Genomic DNA, 23,440 nt, shown 5'->3' on the forward strand with positions numbered 1-23,440 from the left:
CAGAACAATAGATTACATTGGAACTGTCCTGAATGTAGTGGAAATAATATCGTCATTAAGTAACAATTGCTTTCCAGACACTACAATTATTCACAAGGAATTTTATCAATACATATTTTATTAATAAAAGTGTAATATCTTAATACTGAAGTTTAATGTTATCTGTATTAGTAGCTGAATTACAGGTAATGCATGCACAGACTTTATTATACTATTGTAAGAAAACCGGCACAGGGACGCCAAATATGTAATGTTGCCATAGCCAAAATGTAATGTAGTGGCTCTCTGAAGGCACCAGTTCTGTAGGGTTTGGGCATTTACTGAGACAATTATTAATTGTCGCAGTAATCCCTCTATCGGCATGTTTACAATTGTTCGCTGGGGGTAGGTGTAGGACACCTGCTCGCTCCCCCCTTCCCTCGCTAGGGGTTCAGGGAGCTGCCCCAGCACTGGGATAGCTAGTTCACTGTCTTTGAACTTACTATCACTCACCAGGCCCATGTCAGTGCAGGCAGGGATTCTGACACCCCTCTTTGCGATGTCCTGCACTGGCAGGCGGGTGACTTGACCATCCAGCTCCAGTCTGGCTGAACCACTGTTGGTCAGACTCAGACTGACAGACTGAGCTGTCACTTTTGATTCTTTTGATGGCTTTAGAGTTCAACCATGCGACATAACTCAAACAACGCGCACACACAGGTACTAATACACGAGGATACATTTATGAATACATAGAATATGCATGTAAACCTAACAGATCTTATCGAGAGGGTTATCAGAATACAAAAGGTATATTCGGTCAGTTACAAAGAGTTACACATATCAAGAGGACATACGTTCAGTATATCATTCATTAAGACCGTTTCGTAAAGTGAACTTCGTTACAACTTCTACATTAGATACTCAAAACTAGTACATAACTCTTAGGAATTAAATTGATATCAACTGGTTGGGATAACAATTGAATTCTCGAGCTGTAATGCAGTGAAGTTGAATACTCATCCAATTTCTGGGGATTCAGATCTCCTGCGGCACAAAGAAACAGTTGGAGGCTGTTGCTGTCCAATCTGCGCTCTCTGGCTCGGTGCCAGGCTGTGCTGTGCGGCTTGCGACGGTGCGCTGCTGTTGCTCACTGACCGGCTAGTTAGTGTTGGCTTTAACTAGCACAGTTTGTGCACAGGAGAAAAGATGACTGTGGGTCCCAGCAAGTCAGGAAGAGGACCGGTTCGTTCCTGATGAAGAGCTAGTTCTGAATAGTGATTCAGCTGTCCACAGTTCTGACCTGTTCACGAGGCCTGCTGCTGGTTACTCTCTGGCAACCTCCACTCCAGACTCTTAGAACAAAGGAAAATTCTGGTACTCGGACACACTGGCCATTCCGTGGTTGTCCGGGCTGAGTCTCAGGATGGTCAGGAGGTGCGCTGGGAGAATGTACTGCCCTTGGGAGCCTTCTGCTCCTGGGCCGTCCTGCCCTGGAATTCTCCTTTGAATTCCCTCAGAATCTTACTGAATCTGAATCTCACAGGCTCTCTGTGTTGCCTGTTTTTACCTGGAGGAACTTCAGCTCATTGATTGGCTGAAAGTTCCATGGGCATCAGAGTCCCACGTGGGTTACTCGGCCCTACCAGTCCCTGATTGGTTGATCAAGGTGAGATATGAGTCACTTACACCTGACACTTAGTAATGCAGTCCAGATGTTCAACTGGCACTCCCTAGACAGATAGGCGCCAATGGATGACCATTGATCATGATAGCCAGGCTTAGCTAAGTGCATCCCCCTTTGGGAGCTGTCTTTTATCAAAGGAACCCTAAATCAGCCTGCATGGTTTCTCTGTGGCTGCACCACAGAGATGAACAGAGAAATGAGGCCTAATTTGGGAAAGCTCAGAAACACTTAATTCTGCCTTATTAATAAGCCTCGCCGCTACATCTTAAACTGACCATTTGGCCAGGACCTCGTAAACTGGCCAAATACCATGAACCCCCCTCTTTACCATCAGACCGAGTGACGTCAGAAATGGAGAAGAAGATACTATATAACCCAAAAGTTTGTACCGGTACAGGGAACAATACTTCGGTTTTGTTGTTTCTTGCGGGAAACAAGACTTCGGCTTTATTGTTCCTTGCATGCAATAAACTTATCTGTTTTACTTCATCTCGGGATTAAGAACCTTATTCTTTCTGTTACAACACCACTATACTAATGAGGAAGACATCGCACTCTCCGACCCCCAGCATCGTGTCCCGACCCACCGTGCTGGAAGGCGACGCTTGCTGTGATTCCTTTACGGAGCAGAAATGACATCCGAGGAGCCGTGAGATCATTTCAGCATTTCGCAGCAATTCAGCATTTCGAAAACACAAACGACCAACTCGGAATGACTTGCTTTTGAAGCTTGTCAAAGCGTTCTTTGTGCACGACGACTGCGCCGCCTAGCAGATACAAATGGGTTGTACAACTTTGAACTAGCAAATGGAAGAGGGCTAAGCCCCCTCTCTTTTAGCCCAGGTTCGATCTGTCTCCCAGAATCACCAGGGCGCACGCACACACACACACCCGTGCCGTTGAAGTGCTCTGCTTCATTTCTAAGGGCAACTCAACATTCACTCCTACCCCGAGTGCAGAAAAGACAGCGTCCGCAGCAACAACAGCTCAGGTCTCTGCACAGGAGCTAAGCTGCCCTCATCTCCTCTGCTCTGCGGCTCCTGCGGAGTGGAGTCCTGCCTGGAGCCGTGTTTGCAGGCGGCGGCTCCCCGCGCCCTGTCTGTGCGTCGTGTCCAAGAGCTCCTGGGAGGAAGAGAGAGCCCTCCCACTCGGGGGCTTTTCCACGGTCTGTGTGAGGAGGGGCGGGTGTGTCCAGTAGCTTATCGAGCGGAAGCCTGGGGCGGCGGAGAGCTGTGATCGTGCAGACCTTGAGGTGTCACCTCTTTGTCTGCTTTCCCACCCCCCCTCCGCCCAAGCTCTGCTCCAAAGTAGCCCGGCAACCCCCCACACCTGCACGTGTCACAACCTAAGGTGTGGTCATGAGACACCCATGGGGTGTCGTTCTGTTCTTGCTAATTGTTTCCTGCCCGTCGCAGGCAGGAGTCCATGCGAGGAAGATGCGCTGGACAGAGCTCAGAGGGCACAGCTGGGTGGCTTTCCTTCTGAGTGACGTTCCTGCAACACTCTCCCGCTCCTCTTGGTGCGCTCATGCCGCAACACAGGAAGGCTGGAGCAGGTGGGTGTGTGCTTTCTGCACTGCTGAAATAGCTCAGCTGGGAGTGCGTTAGACTGAAGATCTAAAGGTCCTTGGTTCGATCTCGGGTTTCAGCGTTTTGTTTCATTGAGCCCTCTGTTCCTCTCTGCAGCGCCCCCTTCCTAAAGTGACGCTTCCCTTTCTCAGCCTGAAACGCAAGCGAGACACAAGCAGCAGTACCTGCAGGTTTCCGTAGTGTAGCGGCTGTCACGTCAGCTTAACACCTGAAAAGTCCCCGGTTCGAGCCTGGGTGGAAACAGCCTCGTTTTGCACGCTCCTGTACTTCACAGAGGTCTTGAGCGACCGATCATTTGTTGCCAATGTATTTCCGGTGCCTTCATGCACTCTTGTACCAAACGCACGTTCCTTCTGTACGCGGAGCCGATCATTTGCAATTGCACTGTGCCGACAGACCAGGACGAGCTCTGTTGGCTCAAAAGCAGCGCAGGACCTGCAAGAACAACAGAAAGATTAGCATCCAGCGGGGGCCTCTTAGTGAGCCCAAGATCTCATCAAGAATCGGCTCCAGCAACAGGGCTGGGCGCATTGTTCCATTCTCCGACCACTCTCGGTGTAAACAAGTCCCTCCTGGTCTCTGCTTGAAATGCACTTTCATGCGTTTGCTTTGGTGTACCTGGCTTCCCCTGTATGGTCGAATGTGAAGAAAATGCTTAGTAAGTCATTGAAGAAAACCGAGAAGAGGTCGGAGTGGCCTCTGTCGTTCATCAACGATCCAGTCAGGCAGTACTCCTCTGTAAAGCGCCGTTCGTTTACATCGATTGGCTTTTTTTTGCCTTCATTCGTGCAAGTAGTAAAAGCAGACACCCCTTTAGGGAGCCTGTCAGCACCCGGAGTTTTCCCTTTCTGTAAGCTCTCCATAGCCTCTCAGCTCTTCTACTGTCCAATCCCCCTCAAGTACTTCCCTATCTTCTTCACTCAAAACGTTTTCTAGCTTTGAGGTAAAAAAATGAATTTCTTCATCCTTTACCTCTGTAGAGCTGTACAGTCTTGAGTAGAAGGCCTCGGTGCAGGAGAGGAAAGCACTCGGCTCTGTTCTCTCTCGTCCCTCCTCATCAACTATACTTTCTGTTGTAACAGAAGAAATAAGGTTCTTGATCCCGAGATGAAGTAAAACAGATGAGTTTATTGCATGCAAGGAACAATAAAGCCGAAGTCTTGTTTCCCGCAAGAAACAACAAAACCGAAGTATTGTTCAACGTACTGTTACAAACTTTTGGGTTATATAGTGTTTTCTTCTCCGTTTCTGACATCACTCGGTCTGATGGTAAAGAGGGGGGTTCATGGTATTTGGCCAGTTTACGATGTTCTGGACAAATGGTCAGTTTAATATTACACCCAGGGGGGTTCCTAGCTTGCATCTGCAATCCTTATCAGTTAACCCCCTTTCCTGCCATATACCCCAGCTTGTGACTTAGAAGTCTAAACCCCCTACAGAAAGGATTAAATTCAAACCCCCGTCTTCACATCTTTCTTCATACTTTCCATGACAGACTTGGAGCCTACCACTTTCCTGGAATAGAAGCGAGTACACTTCTCATTTTCTTCCAAGAACTGCACTCTGCTTCTTAACAGCACTCCTCGACTACTTTCTTCGGCTATGCTCCGGATGTCCTTTTTTAAAAGGGTGATATCCTCGAGCACATCGAAGCCACTGTGCAGCATCGTGTAGAGACGCTGCAGCTGCCTCTGTTTCCTGGCTAGCACTCCTATCTGTTTCCTGGCTAGCACTCCGTCTGGCAGCAGCCTTCCTTCCCTAAGCCATGAAAAAGGCCTTTGTCCTCACTTTCACCTCCTCCCACCACTCTCCTACTGACCCATACAGACACTGCAAGGACAGCCACTGTGATAGTTTCTCCTTGTAGCGGGATACTACCCCCTCGTTCTCTAGCAGCTTTGTGTTGAGTTTCCAGAGGCCTGGGCCAAAGACAGTCCCGCTCTGGAGTTCCACTCTACACCCTAAAGCCTGATGATCTGAGAAGAAGACAGGCTGAAGAGTGACCCCAACAACTTTCACTCTCTCTGAGACAAAGCAATAGTCAATTCTGGAGCTGCTATTCCTCCCTGACCATGTATATCCTGCTGTTGTGGGATATATACATCTATATGTGTCTGAGAGTTTAAAGTCTTGAACTAAGTTTTGCAGGGCCAGTGAGATGGAATCCAATTTTATCGGAGAGCTAGACTGCCTGTCTGTGTGCTCTAAGATACAATTAAAATCCCCTCCCACTATCACGTCTGTGCTACATAACAATAGGGGAGAGAGTGCCTTGAGTAGCTCCATCCTTCGTCCCACGTCAGTAGGGCAATACACATTGATTAGCCGAAGGTTAACGGTCTCCCATTCCACATCCACACACAGCAACCTGCCATCTATGACCCTCTGAATACTTTTCAATTTGAAAGCCCATCCTTTGAAAAGAATGGCCACACTAGAGGCTCTGTTGTTATTGTCCCCTGACCAAACAGAAGGCCCTTTATCCCACCTATCTTCAAAGCTTTTATACCTCTCTTGATAGGCTAAAGCACACTCCTGCAACATCTCCCTCTCTCTGCTGGAGGTAATCAAAGACAGACTGGCATTTAACTCTGTCATTGATACCTCTGGTGTTAAGAGAAATTATGTTTAGAGCCATATTACATAAGAAAGTGGAACCAGTCTTTACAAAACACATTTCTCTTCTGTCTCACCTGTTACCTTCTTCTTTTTCTTTTTCTTCTTACCAATTTCCTGCCAGCCATCCTCTGAATGAGCCTTCATCAGGGTGGCAGCAGTAAAAGCGTTCACGGAGTCCATTTCAAGGAAGGGGGTAGAGGGAGGGGTGGAGGGGTTCCAGCTGTCCCCATCACCATGCTCTCCTTCCTCCTCGCTCGGGGGAGGAAAAACAGAGTCATTTTTTCTTTTCCTCAAGTCCAAAAGCACTGAGGGGAAAGGGGTGCAGCCGATGCACCAGTCTCCTCTTCCCCCTCACCCACCAGCTGCTGCAGATCCTCCGTGATGGACTGGATGGAGGAGAGGAGGGCATCTGTAGCACTTGCAGAGTCTGAGAAAAGCAGCTCCGCTGAATCCTGGGTATCCTCGCTGGACCCGCTCCACCGGGGGGCTCCACACTGGCCCTTGTTCTGAGGAGCAGGAGTGGGGGAGGGGTCCTCGCTGTTCTCGGGGGTTTTCAAACCCTCGTGCTTTTCTGGTGCAGTCTGCAGTTGTGGGGGCGTAGTGGATTTCTCTTCCACCGGCCCCGGAGCCACAGCAGGACTGATCCTGGCTGGAGGCTGAGAGTCTTTGTCCAACAAGGGTTCTATGTTTGACTTGTTGTTTGCTTTGGCTTTTCGGGCCGGTTTGGCTGAAACAAGCACTGCCTCATCCTTTCTCATTTTGAGTTTATTGGCGTAGGCGTGAGGGCATTTCTTAAAAACGTGTCCTTCCGAGCCACATAAATTGCACTTTGGCAGCATTGAACAGTCAGAGGCTAAATGTCCCTGTTTGCCACAGGTCTTGCAGCATTTCACAGTGCAGGATGATGCCAGGTGTCCCACAGCGCCACAGCGCCGACACACCTTTGGTTGTCCCACATAAAAAACATAGCCATTGCAGGCGCCCAGCCGGATTGTAGAGGGCAGGTGCCTTAAGCCTCCATTTACATTGTCTGGTAGCAAACGAACCTCGAATTTCCTTGCTCCTGTTTTTATACTGTCAACATCTCTAACCTCAGTTCCATGGTGGACGGTGCAGTACTGGTTAAGCCAGGTGTGAATGTCCTCCGTCTTTGCCAGTTCCGAGAACATAACAACATGCACCTTTTTCCTCTCTCTCTGTGTCAGAGGCTGCAAGTTGATCTTCTCAAGGGCAGGAACTTTCCCTCTTTTTGCCTCAAACACATCCACACATTGTTCAAACAGAGGATAGGTAGCAAATACAACCTCAAATGCTTTCTGACCTGGGAGAGCGAAGATGAAATCCAAGTGCTGAGGTTCAAAGCCAAGTTCCTTCTGCAACACTTTTCTGCTAAACTGCATACGATCCATGAAGAGGTCATCCAAAATCTCAAAACGCACAGCATTCTTGCGGGATCCAAAAGTTGCCATTTCGTAAACTGCAAAACAAACACTGCTTCCACAAAACAAGAAAACAATCCAACTACTCCACCTACAGGATGATCAAGGTATCACCCCTGCCAGGTAAGTATGAGTTGTATAAGGCCCTGCAAGCGGCCAGCACCCACAGCACAAAGCGCGCAGCCTAGGCCAGCTCCTCGCCCCGCACGCCACTGCCTCCTGCTGGGCCCACTCTTTCGCACACTCACACGCCACACTAACACTCAAAAGGATGGGCAAAACGAGAAAACAAGCGCGCCGTTTCCTACACATCTGCAGTCGCCAATGCGCATTCGCAGCATGTCCCGGGACGCAATTCGGCCTCATTTGCATAACACCAGACCGGCAGATCGCTACGCAAGCTCGCGTCGTGCGCCTGCCACACACCGAACAAACACCGGAGCCTTTTCAGCAATTTCCAAAAAAACGGGCCTGCTCGCCTGCCCACAAGGCTCCGTCTCTTACCCGCTCTCCAGAGTCTGCTGCCTTCTGTGCTGTTCTCTCAGCACCGCTGCAGCGCACACAACTCCTGCAGCGCGGGGAGAAAGTTTCCACGCTCCGCCGCAGGGAAGGCTCGCTCCGTGCGCACACGTCCTTTCAATGCCAGTTCAACAAGTGCTCCGCATTAGCAGCGTCGGGGCTCCGGCGTGTCGCACCTCACCTCACCTCGCACAGCCCCCTCCTCGAATGTCTGGCGCTGGGCATGCCCCGCTCTCCTCCACCTTATCTTATCGCGTGTGACCACTGACAATGGCCACAATGCCGGGGAATGGCACCTGTAAAGTGTTAATTGGGGAACAGGAACAGCCCGTCTCATCTCGGGGGCCGGCTTCAAAGACAATACAGCAAACACAGCGGGGCGGGGGAAGAAGACGACACGACACATGCAGGTACATTCAGCTCTGGCGGGAATGAGTCATTTGTCGGTCTTTTCAAGTGCTGGGAGCCGAGTAATCTTTCGCTTGTATCGTTTCTCCCCGGTGACTAGATCTCACCCTGCGACTCTCGACTGGGCTCACCCAAGGCAGCCCAGCAGGTGTGAGCCTAGCCGGCACCCGGATGGGAGATTCCCCCCGGAAAAGCTCAGGTTGCTGCTGCTCCTGCAAGAGGTGTGACTGGGAACAGTAGGGAGCGCTCACCCTGCGGTCTGTGTGGCTTTCTTATGCCCCAGCATCCTGATGGCGACACTTTGCTGCACAAACAGGCGCCGTCCTTCGGGGGAGGCGTAAAACCGAGGTCCCGACCCTCCTTGGCCATTAAGAAATCCCAGGGCGTCTCTCAAAAAGAGACGCCAGGGGTGTCACTCTGGTGTTAGTGTTCCCCTTTACCAGTCGGGGTCTCCTCCTAATCCCCGTCTCATATGTAATAATCAATGACGAGGCCCCCCTGTCCCGCGATATTGTACTTGTCTCCTGGCCGCTGGCTGGCGCCGTGAGATTTAGTACTCGCCCAAGAGACCGGGGGCAGAGCGCGAACGCGGTCCCCCGCCCCCCACAAAGTGTGTGTAACACTGCTTTGTAGAGGTGTAAAGGATCCGATGCAGATGCAGGAGTCGCAGGGAGGTAAGTAAGCGTACCGAGCAAATCCAGGAGCTTAGTCGTAGTCCGAAAGCGAAGGTGGGTCGAGATCCGGTAAAGGCACTGGTGGCGAACAATCCAAAACGTGAGACAGAATCGTGGTCGAAAAGAGAGCTACAGGGTCAAATCCAAAACAGGCAAAGATAGCAAACAATCCAAGGGGCGTGACGAGATCCGAAGTCCGAAGGCAAAAGGTGTAGGCAGAATTCCAGGAAGGCAAAAGAGGGGTAAGAACGCTAGGCAGAGCCACAAGTAGTGAACTTAATACCAAGCAACGGGAATCAGGTAAGAATGGTATAAATAACCTGGCGTGCCGCACGGTAGAGCAATTGCAGGTGTGTTAACTCGCGCGGCGGCGCTTGTTAGTATTAATCCGCTGCTGGTGCTGATTAGCTTGCTTACGTGTTGATCTCTGCTGGCTGGTGGTCGTGACAGTACCCCCCCCTTCACGGGCGGCTCCCGAGACCGAGATGGCCGATCAGGATAGTCCCTGTGAAAGTCGCCAATTAGTGTAGGGTCCAAATTATCCTTCTCTGGAACCCAAGATCTTTCCTCGGCACCAAAACCCTCCCAGTCGACTAAATACTGAAGGGTACCGCGGTTCCATCTGGAGTCGATGATCTTGTGGACCGTATAAGCCGGGCGCCCCTGAATGCGACGAGGAGGTGGCGGGCGACGTTTGGGAGCCACAAGGGGCGAGCGGTAAACAGGTTTCTGGAGGGAGACATGAAATGAGGGGTGGATTCTGAGGGTAGGGGGGAGAGCAAGGCGGAAGGTAACCGGGGTGATCCGGGAGAGAATCCGGAAGGGACCGATATATCTAGGCCCAAGCTTTTTGGAAGGCTGATGTATAGGTAGGTTCCGTGTAGATAACCAAACAAACTGTCCTTTCCGAAAACGAGGGGCTGGTCTACGGTGTTAGTTGGCGAATTTGGCGTGGCGCTGGGTTGACTTAATAAGAGCTGTCCTCGCCATTCTCCAGGTCCTTCGCAGTTTGGCAATATATTGTTGCACGGACGGCACTGCCGTGACTGGAGGTGTGATAGGGATGAGAGTGGGCTGATAACCTAATGAACAAAGGAAGGGAGAGAGACCTGTGGAGGAGGAGGTAAGAGAATTGTGGGCATATTCTGCCCAGGGAAGTAGTGATGACCAATCATCCTGTGAGCTGGAGGTGAAGGCTCTCAAAAAGGTCAGGAGGCTTTGATTGGTCCTTTCCACCTGACCATTGGCCTCAGGATGATAACCAGAAGTCAAAGATACATGGGTCCCTAGAGCTTGACAGAAAGCCTTCCAAAAGGCCGAGATAAATTGAGGTCCCCTGTCCGAGACAACATCATCAGGCAAACCATGTAACCTAAAGACCTGTTGTACAAACAAAGATGCCATTTCCTGGGCTGTGGGCAATGCTGGGAGGGGGACAAAATGGGCTGCTTTGGAAAAATGATCGGAGACCACCATGATTACCGTATGACCTTGACTGTTAGGAAGGTCCGTAATGAAGTCAACAGCTATGTGGGACCAAGGGCGGTGTGGGATTGGAAGGGGGTGAAGGAGGCCAGCCTTCCTAGAGCGTGGAGTCTTGCTCCTGGCACAGACCGTGCAAGCCCGGACGTACTCTGCTGCATCAGATCGCATGAAAGGCCACCAAAAGTCCCTGGTGAGGAGGTCCAGAGTGCGTCTGCATCCAGGGTGGCCGGCAAACGGGGAATCATGTCCCCACTGCAAAACGGCAGAACGCAAGTTGTTCGGGACGAAAAGCTTATCCGGGGGGCAGCACAGAGGAACTGTAGTTCCGTTGAGGGCACGCCTGACCTGATCTTCAATGGAGCAATGAATCGCTGCCACAATTCTGTTGGGAGAGATGATTGGTTCAGGTGTGTCGTCCAGGTCTGGGGGGTCATGGAGCCGAGAGAGTGCATCAGCCCTCCCAGTCTTGGAGCCAGGAGTATAAGTGATAACAAAATTGAAACGAGAGAAGAAAAGTGACCAACGGGCCTGCCGCGAGTTGAGGCGCTTGGCAGATTGAATATAGGACAGGTTCTTATGGTCCGTGATAATGACAAAGGGGTGATGAGCCCCCTCCAGCCAGTGTCTCCATTCCTCGAGGGCCAGCTTGATAGCTAGGAGTTCACGATTGCCCACATCATAGTTAACCTCGGCAGGAGAGAGCTTCTTGGAAAAGAACGCACATGGATGAGGAAGGTGATCCTCTTCGAGGCGCTGGGAGAGGACTGCACCAACCCCATGGGCAGAGGCGTCAACTTCAACAATGAAAGGCTGGGAGGGATCCGGATGCCGTAGGAGAGGAGCGGGGCTGAAGAGACGTTTCAAGCGCAGGAATGCCTGGTTAGCCTCCGGATTCCATTTACCCAGACTAGGTCGGTTGCGGGTCAGAACCGAGATGGGTGCCACAACGGAGCTAAAGTTCCGGATGAATCGCCGGTAGAAGTTGGCAAAACCTAGAAGCGTTGGATTTGCTTCAAATTGCGAGGCACATTGATAGCCGCAACCTTGGCTGAGTCTATCTCGACTCCAAGAGGAGAAATAATGTAGCCCAGAAAGTGAATCTTAGAAGCATGAAAAATGCATTTCTCAAGCTTGGCGTAGAGCTGGTTGTCGATGAGTCTGGACAAGACCTCCTGGACGTGATGGACATGTTCCTGAGGGTCAGCGGAAAAAATGAGGATGTCGTCCAAGTATACCAAAACAAATTTTCCAATAATGTCCCTAAAGATGTCATTTATGAAGGATTGGAAGACTGCCGGGGCATTAGTGAGTCCAAAAGGCATCACCTGATATTCATAGTGGCCGTGCGTGGTCATAAAGGCCATCTTCCACTCATCCCCTTCACGGATCCTGATTAAATTATAAGCCCCCCGTAGATCTAGTTTTGAGAAGATGGACGCTCCACGTAGGGACTCCAGAGCGGCTGGGATTAAAGGCAAGGGGTAGGGATGTTTGACTGTAATGGAGTTCAGGCCTCTGTAGTCAATACAAGCCTCAAGGAGCCGTCCTTCTTCCCTATGAAGAAGAACCCAGCACAGGCTGGGGACGAGGAGGGACGAATAAAACCAGAATTCAGGGCCTCCTTGATATAATCCTGCAGGGCTTCATTCTCTGCCTGAGTGAGAGGGTAGATCCGTCCTTTGGGTGGGAGTGTTCCTGGAAGCAAATCTATTGCACAGTCATAGGTGCGGTGAGGGGGGAGCGATAGAGCTTTCTGTTTGTCAAAGGCTTGCTTCAAATGTGCATATTGGGGGGGGGGTAATAGACTGCTCTTCCAAGGGGTTTACTGCAGCAGCAACCTTGAGTGGAGGACGACAACAGTTGTCACGACAGGCATGGCTCCAGGCAATGATCTCATTCTTGGCCCAGGAGATGTGGGGATCATGCTTCTTGAGCCAGGGAAGGCCCAGGATCACAGGGTAAGCAGGGGAGTCCAGGAGAAGGAGTGAAATGTCCTCCACGTGAGTGGCACCAACAGTAAGGGATAGGGGAATGGTCTGCCAGGAAATGCGTCCAGGAGCGATCGGTGACCCATCCAACGTTTGAATGCAGATAGGGGGTGAAAGCAGAGCAAGAGGAATATCCCACTTCTTAGCAAAAGAGGCATCCATAAAATTCCCAGCTGTGAATCTGACTGAGAAGAGAATAATGATTTTTTATTCTGCCTGAGAATTTTTCTTCTTTTCCAAGTGGTGTTACATCTCCTTCAGAAACTCTGTACAGACTGCCAGAGTGAGAGAAGAGGAGAGAGAGATGGACAGATGAGAGCACACACAGCAAGAGACACATACATCTTGATTTACTTTGAAGCAAGTGTTCATTTATTTTCTGGAACAAGTTGTTTCTGAACTTCAAGAAATTCATACAACTTCTGAAAGATAAAATACAAATCAGCTGTTAAACAAAGGGCTGGTGGGTCAAACGCACTCAGGGTCGCGCTTCAGATTGTGATGATGTAAACATAATCTCTGCTAAAAATTGAAGGGATTTCTTCACAAACCCTCTTGAATGTTGCAGGAAATCTTTGTGTTTTACTCATGTGCAACTACAACAAGTAAACAATTAAGTACCTAAGTCAATGTCCAAGAAACCATCTTCACGTGTGGAATTTTTCTTTAACTGGCTGTTGGGAGAATTCATTTATACACCCGTTGTATCCTTAGCAAAAATATTTTAAAATTAGAACACAGATTTGTTGGAGAACTTGACAATCCTTGACAATCATTATTAAATGAGCATTATACAAATGTGCGTTGATATTTTTAATATGTACCTTAATTGTAATATATATATATACATAATTGCTTTGATATGGATGTTCATTTGAAGGAATTGAGGAAACTATGAAGGATCGCAGAACAACCAAAGATACATTTGGGCATCTGCTATTGGTAAAGATGAAAGAGTACCTTAAGTGTGAAGCTTGCATACACACGAGAGAAAAAAACAGTGTTAATGCACCTCATTAAATTGATGGTGTGCTTATCAATCGTGCATAAAGTGTACATAGCAGAGGATGGTTTCAATCCATTGACCTCTGGGTTATGGGCCCAGCACACATCCGCTGCGCCACTCTGCTGACAGCTGTCATAGTGTGATTCAACACAACTGCTCTATCTTTGCTTTCTAAAAGTGCGCCCGAGATGAAAAGTCTAAACGGTAAACGCAGACGTCACTTTGAGCACTTGGTCTTTTATAGTACAAATATCACACGCTGCTCTACATGGGCGTCTTCAATATCGTTGAGAACCAAACCTTCTGCTTTCCGAGGCAACTGATTCTTTCGTCGTTAATTCCCAAATCTTCAATGAGAATCAGTGAAACGAAAATCAAACACACTCGCGTCCTAACCTGAAAGAAAAATCTACACCCGCTTTATAATACTGAAAATGATTCAGGAAGTACAGCAAAGTTCTAAAACCAGCGAATGCATCTGCATACATAAAATGTCGTTTTTTCAAAAGTAAAATCTTCAGCTTTGAAAGATTGCCATCCATATATTTTCGTTTTTCTCTTTTTTTACATAACACGCTTTCGAGAAACAAACTGTCTTTTAATTAAGGCTTCATTAGAAAATGTGTATCTTGGTTTGCTAAGTTAAAATCGGCACATCCCAGTGGGCAAACGATGTAGAATATACGACTATTAAACGCATACCTTAGACGTGTAAATGTGCTCCGTAACTGGTCTAGAATGAAATTCTAATATACATATAGCGTTATACGTCAATTAGACATCTATGATTATATGTTTATTATACATAAATGGTTGGAGTTCTATTATACGGATACATTTAGAAGACTATTATACATATATACTTAAAGGTCTATTATACATCAAAGAAAGATTTTTATAGGTGTAGAAACTAGTAAATAAAGCCAATTATTTTAGAAATGTATTCTTAAAATATACAATTATTCACACCTGAAAAATATGTAGTTCAAATTATACATTATATACAATATTGTAATCAACAAATGTCTAATCATCATTAAAAAACACAACTAGTAAACTTCAGTTACAAATTCTAGTAACATGGTGATATATATATATAGTAATGACAAACACAAACTAATTACATGAACACGCTAATATTTAACTCAAAACCACATTTCGATTCAAATATACATTTTAAAATTTACAACTTCTTTATTTCCACGAAAATATTATTAATGTAGCACAAATGCTACTTTCTAATAAAGACAGAAAGAAACTGTTTGTTTTGTGTCTCATGGTGATCCTCCTCTCGATACTAATGAAATGTTTAATATGATCCCTCGAGAAAAAAAAGGAGTCAATTTCCGCCTGGAATGATTGATGCCCCATCAAACATTTTGTAATATCCCTGGAAGTTTATACAGTAGAATCCTGGTTCGTGGCTTAAATTCAAGGTAAACAAGACTAAGGAAACGAGTAAAAAACACTTTGTTTTGTTTTTTACACTTGTTTTACAATCGAGAGACTTTCTGTAAGTAAGAATTCCATTGTACCAGTACCGGTTAAATATGGCAATAAAGTTCAAGTTGGAAACTTGATGTCGAAGTGGGATTTATATCACCCGGAACATTTCACTACATTGGGCAGTTTGTGCCAGAAAGTATACTGACATCCCTTTGGTAGCTCAGTTGTTAGAGCCGAGGAGTGTAGTGGAATCAGTAGGGAATCCTTAGGTCGCTGGTTCGATTCCGGATTGAAGGCAGGTGCTTTTTGTGTACTTTAATCAAGGAGTTAAAAAAGCGAATCTGTTTCATTCAGACATTGATCAAAAGCTCAATAAACGACGAAGTAGAGGTTCCTGTTCCGAATAAACACTTTGGCCAAAACATTGTCTTGTTTTGGCAAAGATCTGATCTTTGAATTAAGGGACTACACTGTCTGCATTGTAATTCAAAAATACATACAAATGTCAAGTTTTTTGTAGATGTAAAGATGTTCTCTGTTTTCAAAGGATAGGTACTTAATTGGCATAATGATTTGGTATTGATTTTGTATCGTTGTATTATAAAGTTTGTGCTTTCTGTGTTTCTATCGTATTGTGAACTTATTTTTTAAACAAATGCTTACAAAGGCAAACACGGCACACATCTGTTTATACCAGCGGTGAATTGTACATTTTTATTAAGTACAATCTACTGTGCACTTCTGGGAGTATAACAGGTTCGATATAAAGTGGCAAAAATATAAAAGGGGAAAATACCCCAGACTGCGTGTAAAGCCCTCGTTGTGACTGTTTTAGATAAAAATGGCGTACTGTGCACGAAATGTTGCAGAAACACAATCTGATATTTTGATAATTATTATTTTAATAATTTTATAAGTATGAGGCCCCGGATCCAAATCTTCAGTTCTGATTTTTTTAAGTGATATCTTTCCTTCCTGTCGTGGAAGTCACACGATGTGAGCAATTGTTTTTTTTACGTTACGATCCAAAGAGCCTCAGACTCACTGTAACCAAACCAGGATGGATTCTGCTGGGGGCCGGACTGAGCTCATTCTCACTCCCTGTGCTGAAAACAGAATTAGCTCTTCCCCGAACATCGTCTACAGCTGCTGGATTGTGCTCTGCGTCTTACTGCTCCGGCAGTTACTTTGACAAAAGACAAATCACTTGTGCGCTTTTAACCTTCTCGCAGTTACGGGCGAGGCTGACGCTCACGATATGTAGGCACCCGATGGTATACCTTCTATAACTTTCAGTCGCGACAGACTTCGCTTTTTTAAAAAAAAAGTAGATATAGCCCTGAAAAAAGCATTAGCTTTATCAGTTTTATATTAATCTATTTTGAATCAAAGTTTGATATTTTGTTTTAATTTTTATTGCATTTTACATAATAATAATAATAATAATAATAATAATAATAATAATAATAATAATAATAATAATAATAATCATTATTGCTTACACTTATATAGCACTGTTCTGGATACTACACTCAATGCGCTTTACAGGTAATGGGGACTCCCCTCCACCACCACCATTCTCCTGAATGCTCACAGAGAGTCAGGACCTCGGTTTTACGTCTCAGCCGAAGGACGGCACCTGTTTACAGTTTAGCGTCCCCGTCATTGTACTGGGGCATCAGGACCCGCATGGACCGCAGGGTATGCGCCCAGCGACAGAAACCAGACGTGTGTCGGGCTCGGCTGCGAGCAGGACAATGACGTCACGGGGACAAAGTAGAGGAGATCAAAACGGTTCTATAAAAGACCTGTGTCAGCTGTTGGTTTGCAGTCTGGACTCTAAATCCTCCGATCCGATTTTAAATCTCTCTAATACCTGAGCTGCGGCTTCTTCCGAGTATTTATTCGTATACTTATTATGTGTAAGTGTATAGATGAAACCTTTCATAGTGTAACGCTTATGGCCGACAGGCACTGTGTAAGAGCCGGCGTACCAGAGCAGGTGACGTCACTGCCCTTCCCTGTGATTGTGCCCGTGGGTTGTGGGGAGATCTCTCTTTAGCTCACCGGGCTGGGTCGCTGCAGAGAGACATGGGAGTCCTGGCTTCGAGCCCCCGACGGTGGGGGGCCGACCTAATGCGGCGAGGGTGCCCGCCTGAGCCCCTGTGGCGTTACAATATATTGTTCAGTTTAAATCAAAATGCTTTACTAATACAAGAGAGAAGTATAGTATGAAGGATGTGACAAATGTATGATTTCTCGGAACAAAACGGTTTTTATTTGCATTCCAAATGAAGCGGAATTTTAGCGCGACACACAAACCCTTTGTCTTTTTTAATGATTTTTAAACAGACATAAATGTAGAAAACGCGTTTTTTTTAACACTATAATAGCAGGGTCAGTGGCGTAATGAATAACGCGTTAGGCCTTGTGTCAGAAAATTAAAGGTTCGACTGCCATCTGGCTTGTTGAGTTTATACCACTTACATTCTTTTATATAAATGAACTGCACCTGAAAGCTATAGAAAACACTTTGGGTAAGTTGTCTGCAGCCTCATGCGTCGACAACTTACCCAAAACACTGTACTGTCTGGAGGTCAGCTCCAGCTCTCAACTCAATTGCAATGAAAAACCATGCGTAACAGAACTGGAGAACAGCTGAACTTGTGCTCAGTTCGGTGATGAGGGTTCAGAACTGTCGTTGTTGTAATTAGCACGAACTGCACAGGCTCTGAATCAGACCATGTCAATTAGTCTGATCAGTGTAGGACACGTTAATGTAGAATTATTAATAGGTTTATAAGTTAGTTAGTTCAGGTTTACCCACCTGAACTAATGTAGAATTATTACTTGGTCTGTCTCTTGTTTGTATATAAATGAATGTCTCTGACAACTTAATGTTAGTTTTACGATGTAGGTCAGGCGTTGACATATGCACGAGTATACGAAATGTCTCACTCCTGATTCCACTCATGTTCTATAGGAGATTGGCAATTCCTCCTGTTTCTCATACAGCCATATCAGAACAGAAGCCTGTGTCACCCAGCTGTGATTCAAGATTGACTCGCATCTTTATCCCTTTTTTGTTCATGATCATTATTTTCTTTAGTTATGATCAATATTGAACTTTTTCTAAATGAAATGACAATAATCAAACATGCAGGCAGATTTTTGAAAAGTATTCGGAATTGACAGGGTGCCCCTTTGGAGCAGTCGTCAGAAAATGTGAGAAAATGAAAGTTATGTAAGCTCTCACACAAAGCATTGAAGATTGGAATCTGAGTGTAAAAAAGCTACCCGTCTCCCAATGATAGGCAGGGATACACACCATGACTCGAATAGACTCAGCGAACTTTAACACCTATGATATTACGAGTGCTTTGCACGTGTCGAATTTCAAGAAGGAACTACTACAACAGTTGTGGAAATAATTCAATACCACCGGCAAAGTCCAATGCCGGCAACTTCTGAGAAAATAATGTTCACTCATGGAATTTGGTCTTTGAATGGCTGGCGGGAAAATTCATTTATACTCCTGTTGCACCCTCAGCTGAAACATGTTAAAATAACAACGCAGATTTTTTGGAGAACCTGACAAGAATTATTGGGTTAGCACTGTATGTATTCTTGTATATTTACTTTAATTTTAATATAAATGTAAACATGCATGCTGTATAATCTATTGTAATTTTAAAATATGTTAGCTGAGGATGCGAGGAGGGCTATTATACCTTGTGAAACGTGCAAGGAACTGTAAAAAAGGCTGGTATTTGAATAAAATTGGCGATCACAAGAAAACCACAATTTATGTGGTATTATCATCAATATCCTTCAAAATCGACGTTCAAATGAAGGATTTGAAGAAACTATGAAAAAAGCAATAGTAGTAGCAGAGGATTTTGATTTTTGCTCTTCAAGTCAGTAGATCACCGTAGAGTTGTGCCCCTACAAACAGCACAAAGGATGAAACCCACCTCCTTCGTTATTGCTATGTTTGTGCCGGTGAAAGTAGCATTTGTGCTATTGAAAGCATCTCGGAAGATGAAGGTGCAGTCACTTCCACATGTCATGATATCATTAGATCCGACGACAAGAGCTGAAGCCCCCCAGTCCAAGCCAGCAATGTGAGGAAGATGAACATGGAGGAAGGTAGCGTGGCCGAGCGGTCTAAGGCGATGGATTTAGGCTCTAGTCTCTCTGGGGGTGTGGGTTTGAATCCCACCGCTGCCAAATGTTAATATTTTAAGACCTGTAATACGATCAGTAAAAGTGCTTTTTGTTAGGCTGCAGGAGGTGTTTAGAGATAGACTTTCTAATAGACAGGCTTAACATCAAGGCAGAAAAAATATTTTGTTTTCTCAACAGAAATTCTCTTTGGCAAGTTCAGCTTTATGTAGGGAACAACATCTGCCAAGATCACTTTTGAGGCAGTGCACATGATAGTGTACCGGCAAGTACAGTACATTTAATATTGGCTGTGGTGGTGAGCTGCTTTTGTCTGTGAAACTTTTAATTCTTCACCCCGAATCGTTGGCAGGGGTAAAGCTTATTAAATCTTTGAACATAGCTCTCCATCAGAAGTACTTTGTTCGTGATCAAAAGAGATCAGAGGATTAACTTCATGAATTCACATAGCATACCTTACAGGAAAGATTTAAAAGGGGAATTGATTGTGCTTCCTGATGTTGTTCCTTTGGTTTCTTTGGGTACAAAGGTGAATGTTCTTTGACGTTCTGCTAGAGTATCCACTGGGTGAGCTTTATCAATTAGCTCGGATAGGTCATCAGTGCTCCGTCTCCGGAAAATAATCAGCACTGTCGATCACGAGTTTACAGATTTCTCCAAATAACAACTATACATTTAAACCCAGTGGTTAGCATTCCTTCAATCCAATAGTTTTACTCTGGGTAAAAAGCAGCGCAATCTACAGATAGATGATATTCAAATATTTCAACGTTCTTATTGGATTACCTGTATGGAGATATCGCTCAGAATTCCTAATATGATTTTGAGTTCAGTTTTGCTTTACTACTTTCAGAGTCTTTTATTGACCTTGCTGAAGCAGACAAGTGACATAATCACAAATGCGACCTACCTGTGCTGCTGTTTCTGGTTAATAATGATTATTGCGAGGAAAAAAAAACAGCTCCTTGCATGAAGAGCAAGAGCAACCAACGCACTCGCTTGTTGAGATGGGTTTTTTCCGTGGTGCTCTTCCTCAGATGCAAAGTTATTTGGCGAGCAAGGACCTCTGAGAAGGAGCCTGAATCCGTCAAGAACTCAGAAATCACAGATCATCTTGAAAAGATTTGGGGATGCACTGGCTCAGTTATTTGAAGGAACCTATACCACCAACGCACTTCTGAGAACCACCTGCACATTTTCGCAATCCTCTCTCTCACCTACAAAGTTATGAAGACACAGATGACCAACAAAAACTAATTTGATTCACTCAAGGCTTCACTCTTCTGTTACGATGTTTTAATTAATGTTAGCTGTGATGAGGTGCTGTTTCTGTCTCTTGAAGTTTAAGAGTCTGCTCCTTTCTTCCTGGTATAGAAATAACATGTTCCATCTTTGTTTACAAACACCACTGTAAATAATTGGTCCATCTCTAAAGCCTGTGTGTATTGACAAGGCAATTCAAAAGCACATATTAAATAAGAACACGATCCTTCTTGTTACCATTCCCGTGGTTGGAGCGTTGTTTCGCCCTTTAATGTTCTTCTACAATATTTACAGACAGGGCTTTATTACTGGAGTTGTGTGCATCGGTCCATGAACATCAACTGTACTGCTGTTTTTCTATGCGTAATTTAATCGCAAGCACTTAAAAGATGCAAAAAGGTTTCAAAGAAAACATAATTGAAAGACAGTCGAGTAAGGAGGTAGGAAAACGCACTCCCCCGTTGAAGAATCAACCACCGTCGCCCATGTGACTGGATATAAAAATAAATTATTCATTTCAATTATTCATGAAGGGTGGATTGTGGTCAGTAAACATATGCACATCTTTAAGTCAGTTCCACCATCTGTGCCATAGGGGATGTAGCTCAGTGGTAGAGTGCATGCTTTTCATGTATGAAGTCCTGAGTTCAATCTCTGGTGTCTCCAGATGTCTTATATTATTGTGCTCACATCGCAGTCTTCTGTTGAGTGAGAACTCTTTGCTCGTGTTCATAGAGAGCCAGGTTTACACAATTAAATTCAGTCACACACGAAGTGCTACAGTGTTGCTCTGCTGTTTTAAATGTACCTCCAAAGCATTTTGTTCTGTTAACTACCAAATGATTTGAACTAATTTTACGTCATATTCAGGAAATCCAGAGAAGGTCATCAGACTTTTAGTGGCTGTTGAAGAAAACACCTCTTGAATCTCACCAGAGATCATTCAGCAAGCGAGTTAACAGGGGTTAACATAGAGAGTGGCGGGGATGGGATGTCAGGGCTTGACGTCACTGCTTTATGCAAAGAATGGAGGGGTGGGTGTCAGGGCTATATGACTGTGCTTTCCGTAGAGAGTGGTGGGGGTGTGATGTCAGGGCCATACAACAGTGCTTTACACAGAGAGTGGAGGGGTGGGTGTCAGGGCCATACGACACTTCTTTACGTAGAGAGTGGCGGGGGTGGGATGCCAGGGTTTGATGACACTGCTTTATGCAGAGAGTGGAGGGGAGGGTTTCAGGGCCATATGACACTGCTTTACACAGAGAGTGGCGGGGGTGGGATGTCAGGGCCTGACAACACAGCTTAATGCAGAGAGTGGAGGGGTGGGGGTCAGGGCCATACGACAGTGCTTTACACAGAGAGTGGCGGGGGAGGGATGTCAGGGCTTGACAACACTGCTTTATGCAGAGAGTGGAGGGGAGGGTTTCAGGGCCATAAGACACTGCTTTATGCAGAGAGTGGAGGGATTGGTGTCAGGCCATATGACACTGCTTTACACAGAGAGTGGCGGGGGTGGGATGTCAGGGCCTGACAACACAGCTTAACGCAGAGAGTGGAGGGGTGGGTGTCAGGGCCATACGACACTTCTTTATGCAGAGAGTGGCGGGGGTGGGATGTCAGGGCCTGACGATACTGCTTTACGCAGAGAGTGGAGGGGTGGGTGTCAGGGCCATACGACATTTCTTTACGTAGAGAGCGGTGGAGGTGGGATGTCATGGTTAAATGACAGTGCTTTCCATTGAGAGTGGTGGGGGTGGGATGTCATGGCCATAAGCCACTGCTTTATGCAGAGAGTTGAGGGATTGATGTCAGGGCCATACGACAGTGCTCCACTCAGGCCTCTGCTTGAATTTGTACTCCTCCTCTCTCTCCCTACCTCTACCTCTCCCTCTCTATACCTCTCTCCCTACCTCTCCCTTTTCCCCTCCCTACCTCTCTCCCTACCTCTACCTCTCCCTCTCTGTGGGGCCAGTAGGGGGCGCTCACCCTGCGGTCTGCGTGGGTCCTAATGCACCAGTATAGTGACGGGGGACACGATCTGGCCCACCAGCGACGAGCAGGTTACCAGATCTAGACAAAGGGGGCAACTCTTAGTCGTATGAGCTTAGTCACACATCGCAGCGATTAAAAAAACAAAACAAACATATTATGTCTGTTACTAACGACTTTTTTTTCTTACATTGAAAGTCTCTTTCCCTGGTGATTTTCTAGCGCAACTGGGGCTCTTCATTTCTCCTCTGTGTCTCATCGCGGGCGGATTTGAAACAGACCACAGAACCTGCCGCTGCAGTGCTCTCGGTTAGGGGCTCTCATCCTGCATCACCAATCTTCCACAGGAGGGACGGAGCTGGATTTCTGTCTGGAAAATAAACTCCAGAGTGAGAGAGAGAGAGCAGAGAGGGGTAGGGAGAGTTAGAGAGAGGTAGTGCTGTAGAGAGGTAGAGAGAGGGAGAGAGGTGGAGGGCGAGGGAGAGGGAGAGAGGTGGAGAGAGAGGGGGTTAGGGAGAGAGGGAGAGGTAGAGAGAGGGAGAGGTAGAGAGAGGGAGGGGAAAAGGGAGAGGTAGAGAGAGGGAAAGGTAGAGGTAGGGAGAGAGAGGGAGGAGGAGTACAAATTCAAGAAGGAGAAAATCCACAACACAACACAGGCGTCGGCATGCGTGGGCTACAAAAGGAACAAGTAAAATGTTTCTTCCGGGCTGAAAAGAGAAGGAAGGAAAACACACCGTTGCGGCGCTACGACACGAAGACGCCGAGCCAGTTGAGCACAGCAAACCCAACCTGTTCTCACAAGTTGCCTGCGCTTCAGGCGAAATAAAAGCTGCTGAGCTAAATCAGGAAAGCGGTAACTATCAGGACTGCTCACTGTTCCTCAGGCTGGGACAGGAGGTTACACACTGTATTATTATTATTGAGAGACAGGCTCACTGTCTGTTCCTCAGGCTGGGACAGTGGATCACACACTATATTATTATTACTGAGAGACAGGCTCACTTTCTGTTCCCCAGACTGGAACAGGAGATCACACACTGTATTATTATTATTGAGAGACAGGCTCACTGTGTTTCGTTTGGGCTGGGACAGTAGATCACACTGTATTATTATTATTGAGAGTCTGGCTCACTGTTCCCGAGGCTGGGACAGGAGATCCCACAC

General features: G+C 46.3%; 1 non-coding gene across 1 annotated transcript; it reads left to right on the top strand.

Annotated features, from left to right (window-relative positions):
- The first annotated feature begins 18,987 nt into the window (after positions 1 to 18,987).
- Positions 18,988 to 19,069, top strand: trnal-uag (transfer RNA leucine (anticodon UAG)). Its single transcript has one exon. It is a non-coding gene; the product is annotated as a tRNA-Leu (tRNA).
- Positions 19,070 to 23,440: the final 4,371 nt, after the last annotated feature.

The sequence above is a fragment of the Lepisosteus platostomus genome, chromosome 5 (genome assembly GCF_059453375.1).
Source record: "Lepisosteus platostomus isolate fLepPlt1 chromosome 5, fLepPlt1.hap1, whole genome shotgun sequence".
Taxonomy (NCBI): Eukaryota; Metazoa; Chordata; class Actinopteri; order Semionotiformes; family Lepisosteidae; genus Lepisosteus; species Lepisosteus platostomus.